This window comes from Pan troglodytes, chromosome 4 (assembly GCF_028858775.2).
Source record: "Pan troglodytes isolate AG18354 chromosome 4, NHGRI_mPanTro3-v2.0_pri, whole genome shotgun sequence".
NCBI classification, from domain to species: Eukaryota; Metazoa; Chordata; class Mammalia; order Primates; family Hominidae; genus Pan; species Pan troglodytes.
In genome coordinates this window covers 36,467,362-36,490,592 of record NC_072402.2, presented here as the reverse complement: position 1 = coordinate 36,490,592, position 23,231 = coordinate 36,467,362, and the positions used below count along the sequence as shown (strand labels likewise).

At 42.3% G+C, this 23,231-nt stretch overlaps 1 long non-coding RNA gene across 1 annotated transcript in view; it reads left to right on the top strand.

The window, feature by feature from the left end:
* Positions 1-22,742, top strand: part of LOC134810010 (uncharacterized) — a 32,017-nt gene extending 9,275 nt beyond the window's left edge. Inside the window, exons 2-3 of the long non-coding RNA XR_010157069.1 lie at positions 20,760-20,877; positions 22,434-22,742. This is a non-coding gene — a long non-coding RNA (uncharacterized LOC134810010). The remainder of the gene's footprint in view (positions 1-20,759; positions 20,878-22,433) is intronic.
* The last annotated feature ends 489 nt before the right edge of the window (positions 22,743-23,231 follow it).

Sequence of the window (23,231 nt, the reverse complement as noted above, 5' to 3'; positions counted from 1 at the left end):
GCACACCACCACGCCCTGCTAATTTTTGTATTTTTTTTAGTAGAGACGGGGTTTCATCATGTTGGCTAGGTTCAAACTCCTGACCTCAGGTGATCCATCTGCCTCGGCCTCCCAAAGTGCTGGGATTACAGGTGTGGGCCACCACGCCTAGCCTGATTTTTTAATATAACTATTTTTCCCCATGGATATTCTCTCCTCCCTCCCTCCCTCACTCCTTTCCTCCCTTCCTTCCTTCCTTCTTTCCTCCTGTCCTTCCTTCTTTCCTTCCTTCCTTCCACCACATACAATCATTCCCAATTTCTTTCTTTCTTTTTCTTCTTTCTCTTCTTTCTTTCTTTCTTTGTCTCTATTAGCAAGTAAAAACTGTATATATTTATGGTATACTACATGATGTATTGATAGACATATACATTATGGAATGACAAAATCAATCTATTTAACATAGGCATTAGCTCACATACTTACATTTTTGTGGTGAGACACTTAAAATCTACTCTCTTAGCAGTTTTCAAATCCACAATGGATTGTTACTAACTGTAGTCACCATTATGTACCATAGTTCTCTTATACTTTTTCCTCCTGTCTAACTGAAACTAATCTATTTAGATGATAATTAAACTCTCCACTTCTAGGTTTATACCCCAGAGAAACCTGTGCACATGGACACCGAGAAATGTAAATAAAAATGTTTACAGCAGCATTGTCCATGAAGAGACAAAACACTGTAAATAGACCATTTGTCCTTCAACAGTAGAATGCATAACCAAATTGTGGTCTACTCATGCAATGGAATATTGCAGACTAGCAAAAGTGAATGTTACAGCTTCATATATCAATGGTTGATGAATCTCAGTAATGTTGAACAAAAAAGCAAATCACACAAACCTAAATATGTGTGATTGCATTTATATAAATTGCAAATCAAGTAAAATTAGATAACATATTTCTTAAGGACACACATATATTATAAAACAATAAAAGCAAAGAATGACTAAGAAAGTTTCAATGTATGGTTACCTAGGGGTAGGCAGGAAAAGGGACATAATTAGAGGCATAAAGGAAACTTCTGAGGTACTGGTAATATTCTATGTCTTAAGATGGATGATAGGTACATAGCTATTCTTTTATTATTCTTCTTTATTTTTCTTTTTAAAATGGCACATACACATATATACACCCTTATGGTGGTATGATATATTTCACAGTAAGAAAGTTTCAATAAGAAAAAACTAATAATTTCTGAATTAACTTGAAAATTCTATATTGCAGTTGCAAAAAATACATTTTAAATAACTTTTTCATTTAGAATCAAAGCCTGGTTTTAACTTCTATCTCAGAACATACTGGGAATTACACATAGTATAAAATATTGCAATTAGGACCATGTTTTTGAGAAGTATGGGGGCCAGGCATGGTGGCTTATGCCTTAATCCCAGCACTTTGGGAGGCTGAGGTGGGAGGATCTCTTGAAGCCAGGGGCTCAAGATCAGACTAGACAACATAGTAAGACCCTGTCTCTACAAAAAATTTTAAAAAATTAGCTGAGAATGGTGGCCTGCGCCTGTAGTCCCAGCTACCCAGGAGGCTGAGGTAGGAGGATCAAGGCTGCGGTGACTTATGATTGTGCCACTGCATTCCAGCCTGGGCTACAGAGTGACAACCTGTCTCTAAAATAAATAAACAAGTAAAAACTGAAAACAAACAAATAAAAAATACACTTAGTAAAAGCATATTTCTTAAGGATACACTCAGATTGGGTAGGTTAAATATGGCCAGGTCTGATATTGTTGGATAAAGCTGTATTTATATTGGGCTAAAACATCTGAAAAACTAAACATCCTATTTTCATTGATGTTTCAGGAAATATGCTATCATGTCTAATAAGCCTTACATTGAAAATAAAATAAACTTGGTAATTGTTTGTTTGTTTTAGGCATGATATTTTAAAACTGAAGTTGTCAAAAAGAACAGTAGAGCTGGGCACGGTGGCTCATGCCTGTAATCCCAGCACTTTGGGAGGCTGAGACATGTGGACCACTTGAGGTCAGGAGCTTGAGAACAGCCTGGCCAACATGGTGAAACACCATCTCTATTAAAAATACAAAAATTAGCCAGACATGGTGGTGCATGCCTGTAATCCCAGCTACTTGGGAGGCTGAGGCAGGAGAATCACTTGAACCTGGGAGGCAGAGGTTGCAGTGAGCAGAGGTCGTGCCACTGCAACCTGGGCGTAATGAGTGGAACTCCTTCTCAAAAAATAAAATTTAAAAAAAAGAAACAGAGAATTGCTTCACCCTTCAGCCACAAGGTCTTGACTTTACTCTTCCAGATTTTAACAAAATACTAGTGAGGACTAAGCTCTGATTTTTTTTACCTTGCCCAAATTCCTATCTAAGGGGTCTAGGGAGTCATGCCCTGCAAACCATAAATTCTCATCAGATGAGTTTTATTTGACCCTATATATTGTGACTGACTTTTAAATCTGATTCTGGCATAACATTATGAGACAAGAAAAAAAATCAAAATAGTTAACCCCAAAATATATTTCCTTGCCATTCCTTGAAATTTCCCTGCAAAGTCTCTTGTGGGGAAAATCCAAATCCTATAGAGAATCCCCTTTCCCCTTTGTTTTCTTTCCTTCCTTTCCAGATCCAGGAAATAATCAACTAAGAGCCAGGTACCCTTTTAGGTCCGATAAGAAACATTTTACAACCTGCTCTCTCTCTGAAGTCTGCCATCTGAGAGCTTCCTCTGCACAATAAAACTTGGTCTCCATAATCCTCTACCTTAACCTGAACATTTCCTTTCTACTGATCCCAGGTCTTCAGATAAACTCCACCAATTGTCAACCAGAAAATGTTTACATTTACCTGTTGCCTGGAAGCCCCCTCTTTGAGTTGTCCCACCTTTCTGAACCAAACCAATGCAACTAATGTAACCTCCACCTCCCGTGTTCAAGAAATTTTCCTGTCTCAGCCTCCTGAGTAGCTAGGATTACAAGTGTGCACCACCACGCCTTAGTGATTTTTGTATTTTTAGTAGATACGTGGTTTCACCACGTTGGCCAGGCTGGTCTCGAACTCCTGATCTCAAGTGATCCACCCACCTTGGCCTCCCAAAGTGCTGAGATTACAGGCATGAGCCACTGCGCCTGGCCAGCAATTCTCTGTTTCAATTCCTAGGGGAATTGGTAGATCCTTAGGAAATGGGACCTGAGAGGGTAGGCTCTGGGAATGGGGTAACAGATGAGGGGGCTGGTCTCTCTTTCTCTTGATCTAGATTTTGACTACAGACATTCTGGTTATTCTACCACGGATTTGGGATTTCATATCAATCTGAAGCTAAATTAAATTCTCCGTAGAGTCACCTTATATCTGTCTCCTGTGAGATGCCAGAGTGTAAGGAGTGTTTTATGTACCCCTACAGGGGAGGGGGGCACTTTAAAACCCACATACCAAGGTAAAAGAGCCTGGCATGTGCTCCTGGAATCAGGAGGAATCAGGAACCTGTCCCATGTCTGAAAATGGCTAAACAGGAGGAGGCTCGGTGAAGGGACATGTGGTGGCAGGGTGAATAGACTTGGTGTGATGGTTAATTTTCCACGTTAACTTCACTGGGCCACAGAGTTCCTAGATACTTGGTCAGACATTCTGGGTGTGTCTGTGAGAATGTTTCTGGATAAGTTTAACAGTTGAACTGGTACACTAAGTAAAGCAGATTGCCCTCCCTAATGGATGGGTGGGCTCCACCCAATCAATAGAAGGCCTGAATAGAACAAAGAGATGGACCCTCATGTGAGTAAGAGGGAATTCCTCTTATGTAATTGCCTTTGAGCTGGAACATCAATTTTTTTCCTGCTGTTTGACATGAACTGAAACTTTCCTGGTTCTCGAGCTTGCTGACTACAGATCTTGGAATTTTTCAAGCTCCATAATTGCACGAGTCAACTCCTAATAATCTCTGTCTCTCTCTCTCTGTCTCCCTCTGGGCATATACATTCTATTTTTTTCTGGAGAACCATGAATAATAAAGTTGGAAATAAGGGTCTGTGGGACAAACACACGTTTCCTATGGGATGCATGTGAATTACATCAAAAAGGGTTAGATTCTGGTTGTCTTAAAAGGGACTTCACCAAAATGGTCTTTCTAAAGAGTGGTGGTGGGCCATCTGAAGCTTCAAGCTGAGGTGATGTGGTTGGGGTGAGAAGTGGCAGAGAAAGCAGTTGTCAGCATGAATCATTTTCTATGAAAGGAAACTGGAAGTAAGAGGTCCTCAGAAATGGAAACTCAGAAAGTCTATTGCATCAGTCACAGAACAATGTTCTTGTCTTCTACTCCATCTTCTACATTGACTAGACCGTAGAAGAGCTGAAAATAGCAGCTAGAAAATACAGGAGGTGGATCTAGGAAGAAAGAATACCCCTACTGTATTAGTCTGTTCTTGCATTGCTATAAAGAAATATCTGAGACTGGGTAATTTTCAAAGAAAAGAGGTTTAATTGGCACACGGTTTCACAGGTTGTACAGGAAGCAATGCAGCATCTGCTTCTGGGGGAGGCCTAAGGGAGCTCTTACTCATGGCAGAAGGCAAAGCGGGAGCAGGTGTCTACATGGCAGGAACAGGAGCAAGTGGGTACTGGGACAGCAATGCCACACATTTTTAAACAACTAGATCTCACTCACTAGAATAGCACCAAGGGGGATGGTGATAAACCATTTATGAGAACCTGCCCCCATGATCCATCCAATCACCTCCCACCAGGCCCCACCTCCAACACTAGGGATTACAGTTCGACATGAGATTTGGGTGGGGACATAGATCCAAATCATATCACCCACTTTTCTGCCACATGCACACATCCACCCTAGCCTTTCCCTTTTTTTTTTTTTTTTTTTGGCTTGCAAGTTGATTCAGGCCTGTGGACTGAATGAGGGGGAGTGAGGGCCTAAAAAGAAGTGTTGAATCAAATGAGAATATAATGTTTTGCTATAAGATGGTACCAGGCTTCTTTTTTATCATTGATTATTTTTTTCTTTTTTAAAAAAATTATTATTTTTTAATTAGAGATGAGTTTTTGCCATGTTGCCCAGGCTGGTCTCGAACTCCTGAGCTCAGGCAATCCACCTGCCTTGGCCTTCCAAAGTGCTGGGATTACAGGTGTGAGCCATCACACCCAGCTGGCACTGGGCTTCTTAATTTTTGCCTGTGACCAGAAGAGCTAGCATCTCTGCCTAAAATTTCATCCAAGGATGGATAAGAATAATTTGACAGAGAAGGTTTAAAAGAGCAGTAGAGAGAGTTGCTTTCATTTGCCTCTGACTGAGTCCAGCCCATTCAATGAGCCAGTTACATGCAGTTAGCCAAAAAAGGAGCCCTGCTTATGCTACATTTTTGAAGTGCCAATTTGCAAAACTTCCATATAACTGCCATGACTATTGTATTCCTAAAATTATAATGGAGAGCTAAAAGTTCCCTTGAGATCTAAGCCCCGGGGAATTCTCTTTCTTCTTTTTTATCCTTCAATGACTCTGCAATAGGCCAGTGAACTCATTTCCTGAGCCAATTAGATGATTCAAAGTTTCTCATCTTTCCCTAGCAAGCGGACTCAGATTAGAAAAAAAAAAAAAGTTTATCATCTCCAAAATAGAGCCTTACAATTCTTTTATTTACTCATTTGTTTCTTTTTTAGGCTAGTCAAGTGAAGCAGGGGAGTGGAGAAGGAACAAAGAAATCTGTAATAGGTGGTGATCAATTACTTGTAAACATCACTGTTTACAAGAGAGACCTGCAGCCTAAAAAATTCTGTAAGCAGAGGTTGGGTATTGTAGCTTTGTATGTATCATTGTAACAATATATGTATCAAAATGACGTCAAGACTTAATGAACCAACAAGGTATGTGATTAACTCAAGGTGGTGGGAGTCCCTTCAAGAGAAGGCAGATAAAAGAAAAAAAAAAGAGGGCAGAAGATGTGTTGGCAGTAACCTAAATCCCTTTTATCAAGTGAAAGAGACTTCCTCATGAGATGTAAATCCATTTGTCCCTAAGGAAAGTGAAAGTTATAGGGCTATAGCTTTCAAACACTGCTCCTGTTTCCAGAGAACAATACCTTTACCCTTAAGTATTCATACCAACCTCTCAGCTTTAGCAACTCACTGCTTTTTGCCAGTTAGCAAAGTTCTCTGATAAAATGTCGTCAGATCATCAACCCACAAGCTATAAACCACCTACCCACCCGCTCTGTTCTTCAACACCAATTTTCTTTTAATGTTGGTTTGTTTGGCGGGGAGGGGGGAATAGGGGGCTATTTTTATGATTTATAGCATCTGCTTGATCTCCAAGATTTGGTTTGTTTAAATATTGAGTCTGGAATTCCGAAAGCACTTGAAATATTTTGCAAAGAAGTGAATACCTTTTTCTTTAAATTGAATACCTTTTTCTTTAAACTGAAATGAAGTGAATACCTTTTTCTTTAAATTGAAATGAAGAAGAAACTGAAATGGTTTCTTCTCATTTGCCTGAAAGTGGAGATCATGGATAATCAGAAAACATCAAAAGGGGTGGAGCAGGGAGAGGGTACCTGTTATGCCAGCTTTGATTTAAACAGAGTATAAAGCCTCCTTAGATTAATAATCTAGTTTTGGTTTCCAAAGCAGCCTCTGCAATCTCCTGATGAATGGTGGAATTTCAGGACCACCAGTCTCATCTTGAATTTTCCATATGATGCTACTTTTATATTTCCACACCCTAAATCCTTTTTTTTTTTTTTTTTTTTGAGACGGAATCTCGCTCTGTCGCCCAAGCTAGAGTGCAGTGGCTCGATCTTGGCTCACTGCAACCTCCGCCTCCTGGGTTCAAGCGATTCTCCTGTCTCAGCCTCCTGAGTAACTAGGACTACAGGCCTGCAACACCACACCCAGCTAATTTTTGTATTTTTGGTTGAGACAGGGTTTCACCATGTTGGCCAGGCTGGTCTTGAACTCCTGACCTCTGGTGATCCACCTGTCTCAGCCTCCCAAAGTGTTGGGATTACAGGTGTGAACCACCACGCCCAGCCACACATCCTAAATCGTTGCCCTTTAAAGGAGAGCTTCTTTGGTCTGCCTCCATTCTCCTTTTTCTAGTCGCAGGTAAATTTACCTCTTAACTTCTCACATGCGGATAAAATGCTAATTGTTGCAGGCCGAAAGAGTGAGGGTTGTGATCAACTCAGTATACAACTGGAAGCTATATGAGTAAACAGCAAACTGTTCTCATAAATGCAGAATGTTGGCAAACTGACAAACTGCGTCTGCCACCTAGAACGAACGCTGAGGGCCGTCATGCCCCAAGTGCAGTGTTGCTTGTGATTAGGCACATCTGAAGCCTGTTAGCAATAATGTGAACCTGTGATCAATTAAGCAGCTGACCAATCTTTACCTCCTCCTCCCTGCTCTTTCTATCCAACAAATACAAAGGGCTCTAAATGCTTAGGGCTGCTGCCTTTATTCACTAGAAGCAGGGAGCCCTCTTCTTCTTCCCCGGAGCCCTTTAAAACAGTTTCTTTTGTCTTAAGTTTTCATTTCTATGTTTGTCCCCCTTCCTTCCGTCCTGTAAGGCTGGTCTCAAGTGGTAATAGTAACAGTAGCAACTGTGGTAGTGAGAGTCTCAAGTAGTAGCAGTGGCAGTCTGTCACAGCTAATTTCTTCTGGTTACAAGTCATTTTTATTTCAAAGTGGAAACATGAGAACTTCAGAATTATCAGTCATAATCGAGACCCTCACAAAGAGCTCAGTGGGCATTTTCTTTTGCATACCAGAAGCCAAACGCCTGGTTAGTGTACATATTATTTTATCTCTCAGGGTCATATACTATACTGTAACATCATTATACCTTGCAGTTCTAGCCCAGCGGAGCTGAAAGAAACTTTTCTTTTTGCTTACTTTTGTTTCAGTTTAGACAAGGGGTCAGTAATCCTTTTGGACTAAATGACAACAATGTAGCTATTGATGAGTTTAAGAGGTAGGCAGAGAGAAAAATGAAAAAGCAGAAAGTGACTTAAGTGAGAGTAAGAGAAAGAAAAGCAAGTAAAGAGGAACAGAAGAACAAGAGAAGGAAAAGAGAAATAGAGATGGGAGAGGAGTTTATGTAGAAGACTGGCATGTTACTAGTATCACATGCAGGGGTCAGGAAAAACTCACTTTTGCCGTCTGAAGGTTCACGAAAATTAACTGAGAAAAGGCAGATTAAACGAGAAAAGGCAGCCAGGTGCAGTGGCTCACACCTGTAATCCCGGCACTTTAGGAGGCTGAGGCAGGTGGATCACTTTAGGTCAGGAGTTTGAGACTGGTCCGACCAACATGGTGAAATCTTGTCTCTACTAAAAATACAAAAGTTAGCCAGGTGTAGTGGCACTGTAATCTCAGCTTCTCAGGAGGCTGAGGCAGGAGAATCACCTAAACCTGGGAGGTGGAGGTTGCAGTGATCCGAGATCCTGCCACTGCACTCCAGCCTGGGCAACAGAACAAGACTCCACCTCAAAAAAGGCATACACATTTATTGACATGCATGGGGGAAAAATCACAGTGATTATCCCAAATTCCCAGTGGGGTACAGAAGCTTATATGCCCGTTCTTTTTTTCTTTTTTTTCCTTTGAGACAGAGTCTTGCTCTGTCACCCAGGCTGGAGTGCAGTGGCGCTATCTCGGCTCACTGCAACCTCTGCCTCCCGTGTTCAAGCGATTCTCCTGCCCCAGCCTCCTGAGTAGCTGGCACTACAGGCATGTGCCACAATGCCCAGCTAATTTTTTGTATTTTCAGTAGAGACAGGGATTCACCTGTTATCCAGGATGGTCTCGAACTCCTCACCTTAGGTGATCCACCCACCTCGGCCTCCCAAAGTTCTGGGATTACAGGTGTGAGCCACCGCACCCAGCCTATGCCTGTTCTTGATAGGGGAAGAAGGAAATGGAAAGTGTAGACAATTTTTTTGAAGGGCAGTAAATGATTATTAGGAAGAATAAACGGACCCAGGAGACTGAAATTAACTTGTAAATTATTTTCTTTGGAATTTGAAGGAGGCTGAGAGGCAGGCATTAGCTTCTAAAAAAAAAAAAAAAGAAAGAAAAAAAGAAAAAGTCCAGGCGAGGTGGCTCACGCCTGTAATCCCAGCACTTTGGGAGGCCAAGGTGGGTGGATCACCTAAGGTGAGGAGTTCGAGACCAGCCTGGCCAACATGGTGAAACCCCATCTGTACTAAAAATTCCAAAAATTAGCCAGGCATGGTGGCAGGCACCTGTAATCCCAGCAACTTGGGAGGCTGAGGCAGGAGAATTGCTTGAACCTGGGAGTCGGAGGTTGCAGTGAGCCGAGAGTGTGCCACTGCACTCCTGCCTGGGTGACAGAGCGAGACTCTGTCTCAAAAAAAAGTCCATCCTGGTGTGGTTGCATACCTCAGTCTTCTTTTTCAAAGTAGATAATACTTTAGAAAGGAGTAAAAGGCAATTGTTTCTTTGGTAAGATGCTTTCTTGGTCAGGTTAGGAAATTTCAGAGTTCCTCCCTGACCTTGGAGTGGGAAAAAAACAAGACAAGGTTAGGAGGACTTTGATTCTGAGCCTTATTTCCAAGGCCTTTTTTCTTTTCTTTTCTTTCTTTCTTTCTTTCTTTTTTTTTTTTTGAGATGAAATCTCTCTCTGTCACCCAGGCTGGATGGAGTGCAGCAGCATGATCTCGGCTCACTGCAACCTCCGCCTCCTGGGTTCAAGTGATTCTACTGCCTCAGCCTCCTGAGTAGCTGGGATTACAGGCAGGCGCTACCTCACCCGGCTAATTTTTGTATTTTTAGTAGAGACGGGGTTTCGCCATGTTGGCCAGGCTGCTCTCAAACTCCTGACTTCAGGTGATCCATCCTCCTCGGCCTCCCAAAATGCTGGGATTACAGGCATGAGCTGCCGTGCCTGGCCAGGCCTTTTAATTTTTAAAAGCACTCAGCATGCCAAAGTGCCATATTTTGGGGAATTATTTTCTACTTCCCATTACACACATGCCAGGGATGACCCATTGCCTAATTTTAACTAATAAAATCATATATATCATACAAGATTTTTGCATGTTTCATAATGTGGAAATCACCAGAACATTTTATTTTCCTTGCTGCATTTGATATTTTTGGCCTCAGTCATTTTATTTTTGGAAAGGGAAGAGATATATACTCTTGGTTGTGAATAAAATCACATGAAATGAGTAAATAGTGTGGCCCTAAAGGAAAAAACTGAGGCAAAATTAATATAAGTAGAAAGTTTATTTGGCCCAAGTTTGAGGACTGCAACCCAGGAGCATAGATTCAAGTTGCTCTGAATATATGCTCCTATTAGCAGCAGTTACTAATGGTTTTTCTTTCTTTCTTTTTTATTTTTTTTTTTGAGACAGAGTTTCGCTGTTGTCTTGTCACCCGGGCTGGAGTGCAGTGGCATGATATCGGCACACTGCAGCCTCTGCCTCCCGGGTTCAAGCGATGCTTGTGCCTCAGCTTCCCAAGTAGCTGGGATTACAGGTGTGTGCCTGGCTAATTTTTGTATTTTTAGTAGAGACAGGGTTTCACTATGTTGCCCAGGCTGGTCTCGAACTCCTGGCCTCAGGTGATCCACCCACCTCAGCTTCCCAAAGTGCTGGGATTACAGGTGTGAGCCACCGCACCTGGCCACAAATGGGTTTTTAAAGGAAAAAGAAGAGGCAGTTCCTAAGTTGTTTATCAAGAATTTATGTTACAATAACAAGCTATTGGTTGGTTATACATTGTTCTTTGTATCACAAATTCCAGGAACATGAAGATAGCGGGTAAGGCAGCTGTCAGAAATAAAATGCTTTTAAATAATTGCCCCTGGCTACTAAAAATACAAAAATTAACCCGGTGTGGTGCTGCACACCTGTAATCCCAGCTACTCGGGAGGCTGAGGCAAGAGAATCGCTTGAACCCAGGAGTGGAGGTTGCAGTGAGCTGAGACTGCGCCACTGCACTCCAGCCTGGGGACAGAGCGAGATACCATCTCAAAAAAAAAAAAAAAAAAAGAATTGCCCCTGGGAATGGGTGCAGTGAGATGTGACAGAAATCCTATACTCCTGTCTCTCCGGGCCTGATGAATTTTGCATACTTCACATATCTTAGGCTGCTCTGAGCTATTTTTCTCATTTCCTTCTTTTGATCAGAATGGTTCTCTTCTGAAAGCACTAATGATCAATATTTTAGAAGTAAGTTTGTCCCATGTTGCTGGGAAGACTCATTCCCAGATAATCTTGTCCCATGTCAGAGGGAATGAGCAGAAGTACTACGGCTTAAGAAGTTCCAAGGCTGAATCAGTTGGCAACAATTCAGGGACTGAATTGAACAATAAAGAGTCAGAGTAATAGGATCTTAGTCGGGCCGTTTACTTACACTGGAGTTGAGGCATGTTAGCTCATTTCTAAGCATCTAGCTATCATGATTAGTTTTTTTGTTATAAACTTTTGTGGTAGACTTTAGACATCTGGAAATACAAAGCATAATTAATTCAGACATTTAAAATATGACACAAATAAGGACAGTTATCAACAAAACATCTTGAAATACAAATATGAAAAGTATTCCTATTCCTGAAGATAACCAAATGAATATTGTAACCTATTTCTTGTCCTGGTCTAAAGAACAAAGTATTGGAGATCTCCACCGAGGAAGATGTCCACTCAGGCAGGGCTGCCTAATAGTGTCCCTTCTAATGTAGTTGTTGGAACAAGTCCTTTATTTGATAGCATTTTCTTTTCTTCCTTCTTTCCTTCCTTCCTTCCCTCCTTCCTTCCTGCCTTTCTGCCTTCCCTTCTTTCTTTCCTTCCTTTCTTTTCCCCTCCCTCCCTCCTTTCTTTCTTTCTTCTTTCCTTCCTTCCTTCCCTCCCTCCCTCCCTTCTTCCTTCCTTCCTTCCCTCCTTCCTTCCTTCCTGCCTTCCCTTCTTTCTTTCCTTCCTTTCTTTTCCCCTCCCTCCCTCCCTTCTTTCTTTCTTTCTTCTTTCCTTCCTTCCTTCCTTCCTTCCTTCCCTCCCTCCCTCCCTTCTTCCTTCCTTCCTTCCTTCCTTTCTCTTTCTTTCTTTCTCTCTCTCTTTCTTTCTTTCAGCATTTTCCATTAAACAAAATCTTCAGGCTGGAGTCCATGATCTTTGATGTTTTTGTCTCCTGCTGGGAGCTTGCTGTTAATCCTTAATTAATTTAGAATTTTCAGTGAGAAACTTATAAGGCCTTGCAATAATGAAGAATACCACCTTGTTAATGGAAAAACCAAGCTCTGTAAAATATTTTCAAGAGTTTTATTCTGAGCTAACATGAGTGAACATGGCCCAGGAAAACACAACCTCAGGAGTCCTGAGAACTTGTACCAAAGCCTGGATTACTGTTTGGTTTTATGTATTTCAGGGAGGCAGGAGTTATAGGTGAAGACATAAATCAATACATGGAAGGTGTACATGGTTCTGTATGAAAAGGTGGGATATCTAGGCCAGCGCAATGGCTCACGCCTGTAGTCCCAGCACTTTGGGAGGCTGAGGCAGGAGGATCACGAGGTCAGGAGATGGAGACCATCCTGGCCAACATGGTGAAACCCCATCTCTACTAAAAATGCAAAAATTAGCTGGGTGTGGCAGCTCACGCCTGTTGTCCCCACTACTCGGGAGGCTGAGGCATGAGAATCGCTTGAACTCGGCAGGCAGAGTTTGCAGTGAGCCAAGATCATGTCACTGTGCTCCATCCTGGCAACAGAGCGAGACTCCATCTCAAAAAAAAAAAAAAAAGAAAAGAAAAGGTGGGATATCTTAAAGCAGGGGCTTACAGGTAAGGGTGGATTCAGAGATTCTTTAATTTGCAGTTGACCAAAAGAGTAGGGCTCTGTCTAAAACTTGAAGTCAACACAAAGGGATTTTTTTTTTTGAGACAGATTTTTGCTCTCTCACCCAGGCTGGAGTGCAATGGCACAATCTTGGCTCACTGCAACCTCTGCCTCGTGGGTTCAAGTGATTCTCCTGCCTCAGCCTCCCGAGTAGCTGGGATTACAGGCATGCACCACCACGCCCTGCTAATTTTGTCTTTTAAGTAGAGATGGGGTTTCACCATGTTGGTCAGGCTGGTCTCGAACTCCTGACCTCAGGTGATCTGCCCGCCTCAACCTCCCAAAGGGCTAGGATTACAGGTGTGAGCCACGACACTCGGCCAGAAAGGCACGTTTTAAGTTAAGCATGCTATGTAGCAAGATGGATGGCTTGCAGACATGACTTAACCCTTTCCTTCCATAGTCTTAGGTCTTGTTTATAATTTGACATCTTATTGCCACAAAGAGTCTGTTTTTTCAGTCTTATAATCTCTATTTTAACATGAATGCTGGTCAATTGTTGTGCCTAAACTCCAAAAGGGAGGGAATATAATGAGGCGTGCTTGACCCCTCTTCCTATTTTGACTGGGAGTTCACTTTTTTTTTTTTTTCTGACCGAGTCTCACTCTGTCGCCCAGGCTGGAGTGCAGTGGCGTGATCTCGGCTCACTGCAAGCTCCGCCTCCCAGGTTCATGCTATTCTCCTGCCTCAGCCTCCTGCGTAGCTGGGACTACAGGCGCCTGCCACCACGCCCGGCTAATTTTTTTGTATTTTTAGCAGAGACGGGGATGGTCTTGATCTCCTGACCTTGTGATCCGCCTGCCTTGACCTCCCAAAGTGCTGGGATTGCAGGCGTGAGCCACCGCGCCCAGCCCTTGGGAGTTCAGTTTTTAAGGTTTCTCTGGGGTCCCCTTGGACAAGAGGGGGTCCATTCAGTTGGTAAGGGACTTTGGATTTTTAGTTTACAACTTTTGTTTTGTTTTGTTTTGTTTTGTTTTTGAGATGGAGTCTCGCCCTGTCGGAGTGCAGTGGTGCGATCTCGGGTCACTGCAACCTCCGCCTCCCAGGTTCATGCTATTCTCCTGCCTCAGCCTCCCAAGTAGCAGGGATTACAGGTGCCTGCCACCACGCCCAGCTAATTTTTGTATTTTTAGTAGAGACAGGGTTTCACCTTCTTGACCAGGCTGGTCTTGAACGCTTGACCTCATGATCCACCCACCTCAGCCTCCCAAAGTGATAAGATTACAGGCGTGAGCCACCGTGCCTGGCCCAACTCTTTTTTTTTTTTTTGAGATGGAGTCTTGCTCTGTCTCCCGGAATGGAGTGCAGTGGCACGATTTTGGCTCACTGCAACCTCCTCCTCCTCCCAGGTTCAAGCAATTCTCCTGCCTCAGCCTCCCAAGGAGCTGGGATTGCAGTTGCATTCCACCACACCTAAATTTTGTACTTTTAGTAGAGACAGGGTTTCACCATGTTGGCCAGGCTGGTTTCGAACTCCTGACCTCATGATCCACCCGCTCGGCCTCCCAAAGTGCTGAGATTACAGGCGTAAGCCACCATGTCTGGCCTAGTTTACAACTTTTAAGGAGAGCTAGTTCATAGGCTCCTTTATCCAGGTGCATGGGTAGTCCCATTCCCATTTCAAAGGCAGAAAGCTGATGTTTTCCAAACAGGGTAGAATGTAAGTTAAGCAAATGGAAGATCCTTAGGCCAGGGAAAGTTAAAATTTTCTTTAAGCTTTCAACTGACTTTTCACTATTCCGTGTATTCATTCTACCAGTCTGGAAGACTAGTCACCCTCTAAATCACCATGATCAAAAGGAACAAGTATCAAGCACGCAGCAATGCAGCTCAAAACGCTTAGCCTAGCCACACCCCCACGGGAGACAGCAGTGATAAACCTTTAGCAATAAACGAAAGTTTAACTAAGCCATACTAACCCTAGGGTTGGTCAATTTCGTGCCAGCTACCGCGGTCACACGATTAACCCAAGTCAATAGAAACCGGCGTGAGTGATTTGCACAATGGAAATGCTAATCCATCCAATCTCAATCATCTTTGACCACACAAAATAGTATTTCTGGCTGAGCATAGTGGCTAATGCCTGTAATCCCAGCACTTTGGGAGACTGCTGTGGGAGGATTGCTTGACCCCAGGAGTTCGAGAGCAACCTGGGCAACATAGTGAGAACTCATCTCCACCAAAGTAATTTTTTTAAATAAAAAAACCAAGATAAGATTTCTATAAACTTCTCATAACCACTTACTTAGAATTTTTCACATTCTCTTTCTTTAAATTTCTGTGTTCATGTAGTTTTATCCATCATTCTTTCTTTTGTCCTTTCAACTTAAAACACCCTTTAAAAGCCTCTAGACAAAATTAGTTTTCCCTTAACAGAAACCTCACTCTCATATCTTCTTTATAACCTTCTTTACCAAAAACACATCCTATTTTTCTTACTCACTCTGTATACAGAATTGTTTCTCTTACATCTAGTAGTTTCAATTGCATATATGAACTATACAATTTTTAACTTTTAGCAACCTGAATTTCTGGTGGAAAACTTAGGAAGTAATTTTGAACTGTTTTATATCATTACTGATAGACGGATGAAAACCATTTTATAATTTTTAGAAAGATATCTCAATTTATTTTTGTTTATTAACAGGTCTAAATATATTTAGCTTTTCTATGCCATATAAAAATAAGATATCAAAGTATATAGATTTAAACTTATATTTAATGATTAATGTTTTAATATTTTTACTTAGAGATGACTCAGACATTTCATGAACATCTACTACTTAATTATAACATGACTATAATATTAATTTACTGAAGCTGGGCACAGTGGCTCATGCCTGTAATCCCAGCACTTTGAGAGGCTGAGGTGGGCGGATCACTTGAGGTCAGGGGATCAAGACCAGCCTGGCTAACATGGTGAAACCCCGTCTCTACTAAAAGTACAAAAATTAGCCAGGTGTGGTGGTGCATACCTGTAATGTAATCCCAGCTACTTGGGAGGCTGAGGCGGGAGAATCTCTTGAACCTGGGAGGCAGAGGTTGCAGTGAGCTAAGATCGCTCCACTGCACTCCAGCCTGGGTGACAGAGCAAGATTCCACCTTAAAAAAAAAAAAAAGTTAAGTTACTGAAAAAGATTTTTGAAAAGTTCATTTATAAATTTTTCAAAAACTCACCACTATACAAATGAGTACACTGATAAACTTCTGTTTCTATTCATTTAAACTTACTCACTTTTAACAATTATGCTTGAATTGTTCATTAAACAAAGCTAGCCATCATCTCATGTTATTTCCGTGTTAATCATTTTTACAGCCTGCAAATGTTAGGCAGTTGCCACCTAAGCAAAAACCCTAAAGTTAAATACATGGGTATTTTGCTGATCCGAAGACATAGCTGTTTTCATTAAACCAATCATATTAAAGTGGTTCTTCTTTACTAAAGATTTACTCAAGTCATATGAACTGAACATTTTAGTTAGTTTCTATTTTTCTGATAAAGTATTTAAGTGCTTACTTTTTTTTTTTTTTGAGACGGAGTCTCCCTCTGTCACCCAGGCTGGAGTGCAGTGGCACGATCTCGGCTCGCTGCAATCTCCGCCTCCCGGGTTCCAGAGATTCTTCTGCCTCAGCCTCCTGAGTAGCTGGGATTACAGGCGTGCATCACCATGCCTGGCTAATTTTTTATGTATTTTAGTAGAGATGGGGTTTCACCATATTGGCCAAGCTGGTCTCAATCTCCTGACCTCATGATCCGCCCGCCTCGACCTTCCGAAGTGCTGAGATTACAGGCGTGAGCCACCATGCCTGGCCAAGTGCTTACTTTTTTTTTTTAGATCCAATTAATTGGAGCTCTTTTGTATATTTTGGTAGTGAAATATCCCATACGCGTAATATAAACGTATATACGTACAGATCTTTCTTTTTTTTTTTTGAGACTGAGTTTCCCTCTTGTTGCCCAGGCTGGAGTGCAATGGTGCCATCTCGGCTCACCACAACCTCCGCCTCCCGGATTCAAGCGATTCTCCTGCCTCAGCCTCCCGGGTAGGTGGGATTACAGGCATGCGCCACCACGCTGGGCTTATTTTGTATTTTTAGTAGAGACGGGGTTTCTCCATTTTGGTCAGACTGGTCTCGAACTCCCCACCTCAGGTGATCCTCCCACCTCAGCCTCCCAAAGTGCAGGGATTACAGGTGTGAGCCACCATGCCTGGCTGAAAAATCATCTTAAACAAAGGTAAGGCTTATTACATAAACTTTAAGCCAATGTAGTTTAGGTGCAGAGAGGGAGATGTTCTTACAAATGGACATTTCCTTTATAGATGTAATTATCTTTTATTTATTATTTCTTTTTTTTTCCATAAGCCTTTTGCACTCCTAAATATGTTTTACAAAAAGTTTCAAAATAACTAGCTAAATGTCAGAAAGTTGCATTTTGGAGACTGATTTAGTTTGATGGGTAGTCTTTTCAACTTAATGTTTCTTAATTAAATTACTGACTTTAGGGTGGAGCCCTTTAATGAATAGGCCAAATAAAACATTTATTGTTTTTAGGGCCTAATATTTAAATATGTGAAAAGCAGGCACAGCTGGAAGGCAGAGCATCTAGATCTCCAGAAATCAAGGATTCCACATTTACTTTGAATCCCTGGTTTCTTCCAAAAGGGAAATGCCACAAGCCTAGGCTGTGCAACATTTCCGCAGTGCTCCTCACTACAAAGACATTCCCCTAAGGCTGGTGGGCAACTCAACACTCAGCTCAGTACGTGGTCAGCTCATCCTCCATAGGAGCCTTATGCCTTGGTGGTGAGTGTTTCCACAGCTTCCAAGTGTTCAAATAATATCTCTTTTATCTAAATGTGCAAATAAACAAGTAGCTCCCTGCAGTAATTACCATTCACTGCAGCTGCTGTCAGCCACTTCTGCAGGTTTCACCAGTGACTTGCCAGCTATTACACAAACAAAGATCAAGTTCTCCCTCACAGTATAAAGTAACCCTTGGCATTCCCAAAGCCAGAGATCAGAATACTCAATGCAGAAGAAAGCAAAGCTGTAGACCTGTGAGAAACCTGCGTATGACTTTTGAGACTCCATGAGAGACAGAGGACCCCCCAAAAGGGGAGAGGGTGGCACATTTTTGTGTGTTCCTCGAGCGGTCTCAGGGCTATTAGGTCTCATACATGGTATTGAAGATGGCAAAAGGAAGGAGTAGCAGAAGTGGAAGTGAGTGAAAGAACAAGTCCTGGAGGACCCAACTGAGGGAGATTTTTTTTTTTTTTTTTTGAGTCGGAGTCTTGTTCTGTCACCCTGGCTGGAGTGCAATGGCACGATCTCAGCCCACTGCAACCTCTGCCTCCTGGGTCCAAGTGATTCTCCTGCCTCAGCCTCCCGAGTATCTGGGATTACGGGCATGTGCCACCATACCTAGGTAATTTTTGTATTTTTAGTAGAGTCAGGGTTTCATCATATTGGTCAGGCTGCTCTTGAACTCCTGATCTCAGGTGATCTGCCCACCTCGGCCTCCCAAAGTGCTAGGATTACAGGCGTGAGCCACTGTGCCCGGCTTGAGGGAGATTTTAATCTATCTAAAAGGCCAGTGAAGTTTTACAGTTTTTTCTCAGCAAAAATCATGCCAACAAAATAGGAAACAGAGGGAACCAACCATTTTTTAAAATAAGGTTTTTAGTATATTAACAACAACAAAAAACCCCAGAAACAGAAAACAAAAGAGGAAAAGCAAAAAGACCTTCTTTATTTTTCACAAAGTAAGTTGTAGTCTGAATATCAGTTTTTAATTAAGCTAACTTCTAGCTGTTAGAACTCTTTAAAAAATATTTTCAAATCTTTTCTTATCAAATTTCAACCATGACAAACAATAAGTATGTCTTTCAGGCCAGACACGGTGGCTCACGCCTGTAATCCCAACACTTTGGGAGGCCAAGGCAGGTGGATCACGAGGTCAGGAGTTTGAGACCAGCCTGGCCAATATGGTGAAACCCTGTCTCTACTAAAAATACAAAAATTAGCCAGGCGTGGTGGCGCATGCCTGTAGTCACAGCTACTTGGGAGGCTGAGGCAGGAGAATTTCTTGAACCTGGGAGGCGGAGGTTGCAGTGAGCTGAGAACGCACCACTGCACAGCCAGGGCAACAGAGCAAGACTTTGTCTCAAAAAAAAAAAAAAAGTATGTCTTTCATTCAGTTTGTCTAGTTCAGCTTTTTCCAACTGTGGACACAAATGAATTGTTTTACGCATTTCAAAGGATTCCCCCCCATTTCAGCCATTGATGCTTATGACCATTCCAGGTTATGTGGGTCAATTTTCTTAGATATTTACAAGAGGATGCCCCATAAGCATTGTACCTAAAACGAGCTAGTGTTTCTAAAGGTAGCTGTCCCTTTAAAGAGTGCTCAGATTTTGAAGCTTGATTTCCCATAATTTAGGAACTTTTCAAAACTGATCAAGGCCAGAAATATATTTTGGGTCAAAGTGTGCTGCTTATGAGCATAAATTACCCATATGCATGCTTTGGTTTGGAATCAACAGAAATTGGTCACAAATGAAAATACAAGTCCAAATTGTAAGTAACAAAGCAGCTGCAGTTTTAAAAGCATGCTATAGAATTCTAGGCCAGAAGTGGTGAAACCACCGGTGCTAGAGTAACCAAATGATCTATAACTTGAACTTTTTGTCATGAGGTAGAGGCAGAGAAGGCAGAAGTCCTCTGCATAACTTCTTTCCCAACTGTGAACTGAACCTTCTGCTTTGAGGCCGAAGAACTGTGAGGAACAAGAAGAAGGCAGCTCTCTGCAGAGCTTTTTACTTGAATCTCCTATCCAGGGAGAGAAACTAAAGCCCTCATTCTTAAAGGAAAGAGATGGTTTGCAGAACAGCTCAAAATCTAGACTGCAACTGAAAAGAAAGGAAGGCTCAGATTCAAAAGAAGTCACCCCCAGCATGTGGTAGGACCTCCAAAAATGGAGAATGCAATGAGTTCATGCTGGTACCAAGCACTTATTTCAGAGAGAAACACCAGGTGATGGTGGGAAGTCACTCTGAATCATGCCGACCTAAAGGAAAAAACTGAGGCAAAATTAATATAAGTAGAGAGTTGATTTGGGCTGAGTTTGAGGACTGCAACCCAGGAGCATAGATTCAAGGTGCCCTGAATATACGCTTTGCTTAGCAGCAGTTACAAGTGGGTTTTTAAAGGAAAAAAGAAGAGGCAGTTCCTAAGTTGCTTACCAAGAATTTACATTAAAATAACACAAGATATTGATTGTCTGCCACATTGTTCTTTGTATCTCAAATTCCAGGAAAATGAAGATAATGGATGAGGCAGCTAGTCAGGAACAAAATGCTTTTAGCCAATTGCCCGTGGGAATGGGGGATAACGGAAGTCCCATACTCATTCCCTCTGGGCCTGATAAATTTTGCATACCTCACATAGCTCAGAGTGCTCTGAACTGTTTCCTCTTCTAAATAGTAAATAAGAAATTTAGTCTAATGCCTGTTGTACAGTAAGTGCTCAGTAAAATGTTAGAGTCCCTTCCCTTTGAAATGATAGATACGACATTTCCAATGGAAGAAAAACGAGCAGGAAAAAAACAACCACCACCAGCATAACAAATGGATAAAATTTACAAATAATTATGTAACCTTTATCTATAGATATGAAACTCTTTCTCTACCATGAAACTGCCATTGCAAAATTATAACAGAATATAATTACAGTGAAAAAAATCTGACCTAACTGACTTCATCTTCCTTCTAACCTCCAAGTTGTCCTTGTCCATTCCCGGGCATAGGCCAAACTGACTTTGGGAGAAACTTAGTTTATAGTTTTAACTTTTTTTTTTCTTTTTTCTGAGACAGAGTCTTGCTCTGTCACCCAGGCTGGAGTGCAGTGGTGTAATCTCAGCTCACCACAACCTTCACCTCCTGGGTTCAAGTGATTCTTGTGCCTCAGCCTCCCAAGCAGCTGGGACCACAGGTATGCATCAGCATGCTTGGCTAATTTTTGTGTGTTTAGTAGAGACAGGGTTTCGCCATGCTGGCCACACTGGTCTTGAACTCCTAGCCTCAAGTGTCTAGTTTAACTTTGAAACAAAAACAATAACAGCCCTTTCCCAAAACAAACCCCCTTCCTGCCTGGGGACTAGACTGCCTTTGTGGGACTAACAAAATAGCCACAAGATTAGATATTATGGTTTAGGAGTCATGCAGCTGGAGGCTACAAGATTTTGACCCTCCCCAAATTTCTCCTGGAGATAATATCATTGTTATAAAACCTAAGATCAGTGCTCAAGATATTTTGTAGACCCTGCACTTGATAGATCAGCTGGCACCACCCAGATGGATAAATTGGCTCATCTGATCTTGTGGCCACCACCCAGGAACTGACTCAGCACAAGAGCACAGCACTGTCTCCCTATGATTTCATCTTTGACCCGAGCAATCAGCACTCCCAACTCACTGGCCCCTACCCACAAAATTATCCTTAAATACTCCAATCCCTGAATTCTCAGGGAGACTGATTTGAGTGATAATAAAACCCCAGTCTTCAGTAGAGCTGGCTCTGTGTGAATTAAACTCTTTCTCTGTTGCAATTCCCTGTCTTGATAAATCAGCTCTATCCAGGCAGTGGGCAAGAAAAACCCACTGGGCAGTTACAAATCTGGGGCTTGTCCAGGATCACCCTTGTGGCTACCTGCCTGTGGCTCAGTACCCAACTCCAGCAATGGATCCACAGGCCAGCCCAAATGGCCACTTAGTTCTGGATTCAGGGCTGACTCTGGTACTGTCTCTACTAATGGGATGCTGCCGACCCAATACACATGGATTTAATTGCAATAGAGAAATAGTACTGGGGAGACTGATTTGAGTAACAATAAAACTCTGGTCTCCTGTACAGCTGGCTCTGCATGAACTACTCTTTCTCTATTGCAGTTCCCCTGTCTTGATAAATCAGCTGTATCTAGGCAGTGGGCAAGGAGAACCTGTTGGGCAGTTACAAATTTGGGGGCTCATCCAGGATTGCCCTTGTTTCTACCCACCCACAGTTTGATAGCCCCTTACTGGTGATTGATTGATCCAGAGGCCAGCCCAAGCAGACATCTAGTTCTCTTTGACTCTGGCACAGTCTGTACTGGCATGGCATTACTGACCCATTGTGCATGGATTTAATTGTGATAGAGAAATAATCCTGGGGAGACATCCCATAACTGTAGCCTCATCACAGGGTGTCTGTCTGTAGCTCCAACATGGGGTGTCTGTAGCCCCATCACAGGGTGTCTGATTAGATGTGTATTCTAGGTGTTGCTAACAGCCCCTTCCTTCTCCTGATTTCTTGGCCTCAATGAAAGGGTTGCTATCTGTAACCCCATCATGGGGTGCCTGTCTATAGCCCCATCGTGGGGTGTCTGCTCTAATTGGATGGAGAATAGGGGACTTATTTGGAGGAATAGTCTTGGTTTGTGATTTAATCTGGAATCTCTGTCTGGAAGGACTTCTGCTTGACTTTTTTGTTGTGTGTATTTGCATGTGTAGAGGAGATCTCTGAAGAAATTGCTGATGAAAGTCCAACAGGCTCTTCCAGTTTGTCTGGTCGGTCACATTTGCTGAAACCTGGAGGAATTGTTAGCGGAAGCTCAACAGGCCTGACTCAGTCTGACTGTCCATTCTTCTGGAAGCTGCAGAGAAAAGAAACCTGGAAACCTTATATGCTGACAAAAAGGGACACAATTGGATATGATGGTTATTTTACCAAGGTTTTGAAATGTTGTGCTTTCAAATATAAACAGACTGCTTTAAGGAATCGAAGTTGACTTATAGAGCCAATAAAAGCCCTGCAGGAAAGCTGGCCTCATACTTTGTCTACACAGTCTCTGTACAGGGTTCCTGACCTGTGGTGAGTAAAGAATGTCACCTTCTGAAAGTCCAGGGATCCCAAGTTATCTTGGGACCTGGAGAGGAGGAAAATTCACCCAACTCATACAGGTATATTTGCAGCCATAGATAAATCTGTGGATGGGCTCTAAGGCTTTAAAAAGTATAATCTGAGATTCCTTATGGAACAAAGTTTCAGCAAAGCCAATTTTTATTTTATTTTATTTTATGACAGATTCTCGCTCTGTCACCAGGCTGGAGTACAGTGGCTCAATCTCAGCTCACTGCAACCTCCAACTCCCTGGTTCAAGCGATCCTCCTGCCCCAGCCTCCTGAGTAGCTGGGATTACAGGTGCCTGCCACCATGCCCAGCTAATTTTTGTATTTTTAGTAGAGACGGGGTTTCACCATGTTAGCCAGGATGGTCTCGATCTCCTGACCTCATGATCCACCCGCCTC